Raw genomic sequence first — 8,159 nt, 5'->3', positions numbered from 1 at the left:
GGAAGCCCCATCACCATGGTTATGAGATTCCAAACCAAGCTCTGAATTTCATGCATCTCAACTACACATGGAAATCCCAGAGATAGATTGTTGGAATGGAATATGCACTCTCTCCCTGAATGGAAGCATCCTGCTTACCTAATTCTGGAAAGTATTAGGCACAGTTAGGCAAGAGCCAAGGCTTGTGGTGTGTGCATTGGTGGTAAATCCTGGAGTCTAACCGGCTAAAGTTACATAGCTTGCCATTGCTGATGCTGTCTGGCAAGCTTTTCCACTGTTTGTCCAACTCGGACTATGGCTTACAGGGTTAACAATGTTCAAATCACTTCATGTTTTGGTCCCTTTCAGTCCATGCAATCACTGCCAACCCATTCCCCTCCTCATGCCCTACATCTTTTCTGGTTATAGTCTATTGGTTATTTTTTAAACTTTCAGTGGTGCCCATCCAGCTGGGCATCTCACTCCCTGGTCTTACCATTGTAGCAAGTGAAAGGGTAAGTTTTGTTGCAGTAATCACTAAACCACTGGCCATTTCTCACAGCAACACAGATCACAGAATCCAGAAGACCAGTTGGTTCTTCATCTTTCCAGTGGGTATAATTGAACTCATCCCCATTTATCCATCTCCACCCGGTAATGGATCCCTTACTGTTGTATAGCCCGATCCAGAGAGGTATGTCTTCATTAAACATCTGCGATGTGAGCCTGTGCTCTTCCAAGCTCCGAATGCTGATAAGATCTGTGTAATAGATGCGGCAGTAATCGTGGGCTTCAGTCCAGTTTTTCCTTTGTTCAATCCGGTAATACTTTCTGTCCATGATCAGATCTGGTGAGAGATCACAGCATGAAATAGTTTCAGGCTCCACTGCAACAACAACAACAAATTACATTTATAGAGCACCTTTCACATTGAGAGGAACTTATTTAACTTATTTAAATAAACATAACTTATTTAACCAAGCAGATCAACATTAAGATGCATGTCCTCACATTGAATTGACTTCACTGTTTCTTTCATTAGCTATATAACCTCGTGAATTTTAATCTCTTGCTCATACACCCGTATACATCTAATTCTGGTCAATTACCAGATCATCATTACCTCAATCCTGAGCCTTGTTGTGAGGCACTGCCCAGCCCATGCCCAGCCCTATATCAAGTTCCTTGATGAGCTCATCTTAAATGGAAGCAACTACCACAATAACAAAAGCTTGCATCTATATAGAACCCTCACACAGGGTAGTGCCCCAGAGTTCTTTCTACTACTCAAATTATTCATCAAATTCCTCAGATAAAATGAACTGTCATCTGTAATGTTGAGAAGATCCCCCCCCGCCCAGCTCCACCACCACCAAAAAAATGGGATTAATTTGGATAGCTCTTTCAAGACCAGGCATGATGGTCCGAATGGCCTCCTTCTGTGATGTATGATTCTATGATTCTGTGATTCGATGAAGAACATTTGTGCTTGAGAAAGCATTAGCCAGTTGCAACTATTGGTTCAGCGATTCTATTCTGCTCTGCACCTGTCTATACGACATTCTACATTTCACTCACAAATATGCAGTCAATTCACTTTATGGTATATTCTGAGAAATGCTTTGTAAAGTCTCAAAGTCGCAATAAGGCTCTTTATCAAATGCAAGGCTTATTATTATTACAATACAAATTGCTAGCTTGGAATTATGTTTTGTTTTAAACAATAACCTTAAAGTCTTTTATTCTAAAATATCTAAACAGCTGCAGTCATTTTCACATGGAACTGGGTCCCCATTTTGAATTTTAGAAATATTTATCGTGCCATATTACATACAGATATAAAGGGCAGAGAATTTGCATTAGCATCCAGGATACTGCTCCCATGGTAACAGCAAAGACTTGATGAGCTAAATAGCTTCCTTCTGTTTGGCAAGTGCTATAACTGGTAAAAGAGAAGCCTGTCACTCTGTGCATCACATGCCTGTGTCTTACCTTTGTAGCAAGTGAAATGATAAGTTTGTTTGCAGTAGTTATCAAACCACAGATCATTGCTCATAGCAACACAGATCACAGAAGACACAGAAACATTTGGCTCTTCTTTCCAGTGAGTGTAATTGAATGTGTCTCCATTTGTCCATTTCCACCAGGCGTTGGACCCATTATTATAGTACAGCCCAATCCAAAGAGGGGTGTCGGGGTGAAACACCTGTGATGTGAACCTGTGCTCCTCTGGATTCCGGATGCTGATGATATCATTGTGGTGATTGCGGCAGTAATCCCGAGCTTCAGTCCAGTTTTTCTGCTTGTTGATGTGTAGATATTCTCTGTCCTGGGGTCTAGCAGGTTGAGGCACATCTGAGGAAGTAAAATAATAATAATCATTTACTACTTGAATAATAATAAAGAAAGGAAGTTCATATATTGTTTATATGTGGTTCTCCCCCAGAGTACACAGTCACTACACTTTGCAGTAGAATCTGTCAAGCGATTTGAGACATCTTGATGATGTAATAAGGTATTATACCAAATGCAATGAACATTGTATTATTATATTACAACTCATTATCAAATTGAAAAACTTATCAAAGCAACAATCAAGACAGTAGATTTTTTTCCAAGAGCAATTGTCACGCTTGTTTATTGAGCCTCATAAACCAATAACTTTGAAAGGGGAACAGAGTGAATATTTGGAGAAGTAATGTTCTCATGGATAGATAGCAGGGAATTTGGTCTAAGTGGCATTGCAATAGGCTTGATAGCTTGAATCTGTAGTTGAGATGATTTGAGAAAGGGAACCACTCGTCATGATAAACGTCTCACTCCCTGATCTTACCTTGGTAGCAAGCGAACCAATAAGTTTGATTGCAGTTGACATTAAACCACACGCCACTGTTCATAGCAACACAGATCTCTGAATCCGGGTGAACACTCAGCCCATTATCTTTCCAGTGTGCGTAACTGAACTTGTCTTCATTTATCCACTTCCACCCGGCTGTGGTGTGGTTACTGTTGTAAAGCCCAATCCAGATAGGTTCATCTCCATCGAACATTTTAGATATGGTCTTCTGCTCCTCAGCACTCTGAATGCTGATCAGATCCATGTAGTGACTGCGGCAGTAATCCCGGGCTTCAATCCAGTTTTTACGTTGGTCTATCCAATAATAATCTCTGTTTGCTGGTATTGTGGTTAGGGCAGAGCTGGTGAGTGTAGGAGACAACAGAAAATAGGTACAAGTTCCAATGACATCCACTTCGTAATTCATTCTCGCCCTAATGTCTACATGCTATATTAAATCCACAGGTTTTCAACCATTCTTCATCCTATTCTTTCTACCTCACTTATTCACCCCTCAGAATATTCCTTAAAATTCTACCTCTTCAATTGTCTTTTGTTCCAAATCATTGAATTTCCCTTGGCCTATACAGCTCCCTCAATTTCAGCTTCACTATGAAAGTGGATTCTGTTGATGATGACAGATAGTGACAAGACGGCAGCCATCTGTGGACTCTAGAAATACGTTCTTACCTGATAAATTTTTGCTTTGAGAGTTTGGAGGTATCACTGGTGTGGGCAGAGATTTTTCTTTTGGAGGAAGTTTTGTGGGTTGTGGAGATAATTGCTTAAGAACTGTTGAAGCCAGAAAGAGACATGATATAACTTATTATTAGACTGACATTTTGTTTTGGGTGCACTGAACAGGTCAAACCAAAACAAACCAAACACAGCCTGTGTCACTGGAGGTATTGTCAGGGACTTTGGAACTGTTTTAGGCAGAGATGAAAGATTTTGCTAAAAGATGGTAATTGCGTGGTAAAGTAAATTATGCCAAAAGAATTTGGGTGATTTAGAGAAATCAAGCATATTATCTAGAGATTTTAATGACAGTGATTTTAGTGTTTTTTTATTGATATGGAAGAAAGAGTGGGCACAAGAACTGGTACCAGAACAGATTCAATGAGCAGACAGGAGGGAGAAAAGTATTAATAATAATCCTTGCATTTTTTATCGCGCCTTATCACTTCTTACAGATGTCTCAAAGTGCTTCACAATATATACAGTAAAGTGAATTGACTATATATTTTTGGATGAAAACGCAGTAGCCAATTCGGCTCAGCTAAGTCACACAAACTATTGTGGATTGAGGGATCAATTTACAATTTTTTCATTATTTTATTTTTGAAGAAATTAGTACCACGGGCAAAGCGATCCGCCAATCAACTAACAACCTGGTTCCTACTTACTGTTGGGTAAGCAGAGGCATGTGGAGTAAGGAAAACTTGCCCAATGTTTCTCCCTGCCGGGAATTGAACCCAGGTCCTCTCACTTGGAAGGTGAGTGCTCTAAACACTGAGCTACAGGACTCCGTCTGACAGAACATGTTTGCATGACAGAAGTGCCAGTCATGCTAACATCAGACTCCCCAATTTTACCTTTGTAGCACATAAATCGGTATGTATGATTGCAGTAATCATCGAACCACATGCCATTTCTCACAGCCACACAGATCATGGCACCTCGGTAACCATTAGGCTCCTTCTCTTTCCAGTGTGTATAATTGACCTTGTCTCCATTGATCCACTTCCAACCTGTTTCAGAGCGGTTATTATTATATAGCCCGATCCACAAAGCAACATCTCTGACAAACATCGAAGTGAAGACCTTCTGCTCCTCTGAGTTCCGGATGCTGACGAGATCTGTGTGCTGTTTGCGGCAGTAATCCCGTGCTTCAGACCAGCTTTTCCTTTGGTCAATCAGGTGATACCCTCTGTCAGGGGGATTCGTTTCTGGAGAGAGAAGGTAACAAGTAAGATGTCCAAATCCACTTACTCCCATTATCCAATAGGACTGATTCATTTCAAATTACTTTAAGACCTCATATATCAATGCAAGTACTTATTAATTCTGAGTGAGAGACACTATAATAATCCCTCCGAAAAAACAAAACAATAATTAATTGGTGATTTTCAATCCACGACTGTTTGTGGGACACTACTCTGCGCAATTGGCTGCTGCATGTCAAAAACATGTTCTTGTGTTCTACAGAGTACCCCCATCCTAGCAGTTACGTGCACATGTCCTACCCCAAACTATATATTGTATCCCAATACATTATTTAGTAACAGAAATCTATCTGACTTATTCTTGACAGAATCAATGCTTTCCTTTCTGATCTTACCTTTGTAACAAGCGAACCTGTAAGTTTGATTGCAGTAGTTATCAAACCACTGATCATTTCTCATAGCGACGCAGATCACAGATCCTAATGGAGCATTTGGTTCCTTGTTTTTCCAGTGTGTGTAGATGAAATCATCTCCATTTATCCACTCCCACATAGTTGTAGTGCGGTTATTGTTGTACAGCCCAAGCCAGAGTGGTGTATCTTTACTGAATAGTTGAGTTACATACATATTCTCCTCTGTGCTCCGAATACTGACAATATCCGTGTAGTAAGTTGTACAGTAACTCCTGGCTTCAGCCCATCTTTTTCTTTTTTCGATCTGGTAATACTCTCTTTTCAGGTCATTGATGGCCAGAGATGAATCTTGTAAGAGAAGATTACTTTAGTAAATCGTTTCAGCTCCATAAGGTCCCAGTACCCCCAATACGATTGATTTTGAAATAATTATTCTTATTTTTAAATCCCTTCATGTCTCGCCCTCTCCCAACTTATCCAATCTCCCCTGCAATCTTCACCCCGCATGGGTGAAGAGTGCTTTATAAATACAAGTTGTTGTAGAGTAGTATTATATTGCGAAGCACCCATATCGTTCATCTCACCTGACCACTGATGGTGGTTGAGCAAATATTCAACCACCATCAAACAATCAGCAAAAATCCCCTCACTTCCTCTTGCCCTACTTTTAAATGTTTCTTCAAATTATCTGTTGTCATTGTCTTGAACAGCACCATCTAAACTTCCCTTCTTGCCCTCTATCATATCTGCAAACTGCTTTGAGACATTCATCTAGCATAAAAGGTATTACAGAAAGACCATCTATTGGTGTGGCTGATAGAGACACATAGGAATGACGAAGACCCAATAAGGATGTCTTGGACACGAGAGATATCATTTTACCTGTTACATCATTATGTGGAGAGAGGAGATATTTTGAAGGTGATGGTGAGGAATCTTCTGTTGCAGGGAAAGATTTAGATGTGGGAAATAATTGCAATACCATCTTTGTGTTTGAAGATTTCGGAAGATCTATGAAGACAGAAGAACAAAAACATATGGTTTAATTGAAGTGAGATTCCCATCACCCAGAAACTTCTTTTATTTTCTCAATTCTGTCAGCTAGTCCATTCACCTGCACCGAAAATATAATGACTGAGAAAGAGTGAACAAAAGAGAGAAAGAAAGAAAGATAGGTAAAATAAAAGGAGGAAACCTAGAAAACATGAAATAAATAGAAAAACGAATAGTAAAAGAAGAAAAGTATTTGGTAGCATCAAAATGAAATCCATGCACCAAAGAGCTTCCACCTATAATATGACACCAGAAATGTAGGTATTACACATTACAAATCACAAGCCCTGATCTTAATTAGGTAACAACACTTATGGAAAGTTTGATTGCAGTAATCATCAAAACAAAGACCATTTCTCAAAGCCACAGACAACGAGGTGCCTGGATCAATTTTGGCTCCTTGTCTTTCCAATATGCAGGTTTGAACTCCTCTCCATTTATCTACTTCTACGTTGTTTTTGTGGAGCTGTGATTGCTGTACAGCCCAATACAAAGAGAAGTATCTTTGTCAGATAGCTGATGTACAAGTCTGCTCGAATCCTCTCGGTTCCTTACACTGATAAGATATTATAACTGCGACAATATATGTGCACTTTAGCCCAGTTGTACCTTAGATTAATCCGGTGATGTTCTCTGCCCATGGATTCAGTTTTTGTTATACAATTGTTGGTTGGTACAAATAGGGTGATTTATTGATTATGAGAAATATGCTCTTACCTTCTTCAAAATTGGTTTTGGAGATGGAAAGCTGAAAGGGCGTGCTTGGCGTTTCTTCTGTTGTAAAAAGGATTCTGGGCTGTGGCAAATCTTCAACTACGAGTGAACCACTTGGAGTCGAAGATTTCTGAATGTCTGTGGAAATAGAAGAAACATCACACACAGTTTTTGACCTAATGCCATTTGTTTTTCACTTGCTTAATTACACTAAACTTCCAATTGCCATGTAGACTCACACTCAGTGTTAGAAGATAGAAATCATAGCCACAAGTGTATGTGGAGGATAAGACCTCATCAAGATTTCAAAGGCAATTCGATAAGAGTAATAATAATCCTTGCATTTGATATCTTGCCTGATCACATTGTTGAGAGTCTCAAAGTGCTTCACAAGAATATGCTGTAAAGTGCAATGACTGTCTATTTTTTGGGTTCTACGTGGGAGCCAATTGCGCGCACCAATTTCCCACAAACAGTCGTGGAGTGAGTGACCAAATTATAATTTTTTTTTGGAGGACAAGTATTTGAGAGGAACGAGTGAAAGGGTTTCAGCATAGGGTCACATAACCTCAACTGGATTGGAAGAGCTGGCAACAGATTAAACTGAATAAGCTGAATGGCCGAATAGCCTTTGTATGTACCAGAACCATTGCTTTAAAAACATAAATGCCCTCCGGATTCCGTTGTACTTCCTGATCTTACCTTGGTAGCACATGAACACGTAGGTTTGATTGCAGCAAGTGTTGCCATTATCGACAATAATGAAACAAAAAAGAGTGCTTTATGTGGAAATATTAGATATTTCCTTTAGGCCGTCGCATCAACCAATGTAAAGAAGAAGCTATGTGCAGTATTTGCATAGATAGAGAGGTTTGAGAAAAAGAGGGATTTAAGCTATTTGCACACATCTGAGAATCAAGATAGTGAACATTTCTGCCAAGGTCTTATTTCTGGCCTCAATGCCAGAATTGACCTAAAATTAATAGAAACACTCATACAGTATATTTACTGTATGGACCTTCTTCATGCAAGCCAATCTTGAGATATTGTGAATTTCTTCCTAACAGAGTAACTTGCTACCTGCTGTGGAATTATTCTGAGAGACTGGAGAGTTCAAAGTTGCAGGTGGAGGTGTTTCTGTTGCGACAATGATTGGGGCTTGTGGAGACTGGGATGGAGTCAAAGGCACTTGAATATCTGTGGAGACAGAAGGAACAT

The 8,159-nt window shown here is 39.6% G+C and overlaps 1 non-coding gene across 1 annotated transcript; it reads right to left on the bottom strand.

The window, feature by feature from the left end:
• Positions 1-4,265: 4,265 nt before the first annotated feature.
• trnag-ucc lies at positions 4,266-4,341 on the bottom strand. The gene has a single exon. It is a non-coding gene; the product is annotated as a tRNA-Gly (tRNA).
• Positions 4,342-8,159: the final 3,818 nt, after the last annotated feature.

This window comes from Callorhinchus milii, unplaced genomic scaffold (genome assembly GCF_018977255.1).
Source record: "Callorhinchus milii isolate IMCB2004 unplaced genomic scaffold, IMCB_Cmil_1.0 Scaffold124, whole genome shotgun sequence".
Taxonomy (NCBI): domain Eukaryota; kingdom Metazoa; phylum Chordata; class Chondrichthyes; order Chimaeriformes; family Callorhinchidae; genus Callorhinchus; species Callorhinchus milii.
This window is presented reverse-complemented; position numbering and strand designations above follow the sequence as displayed.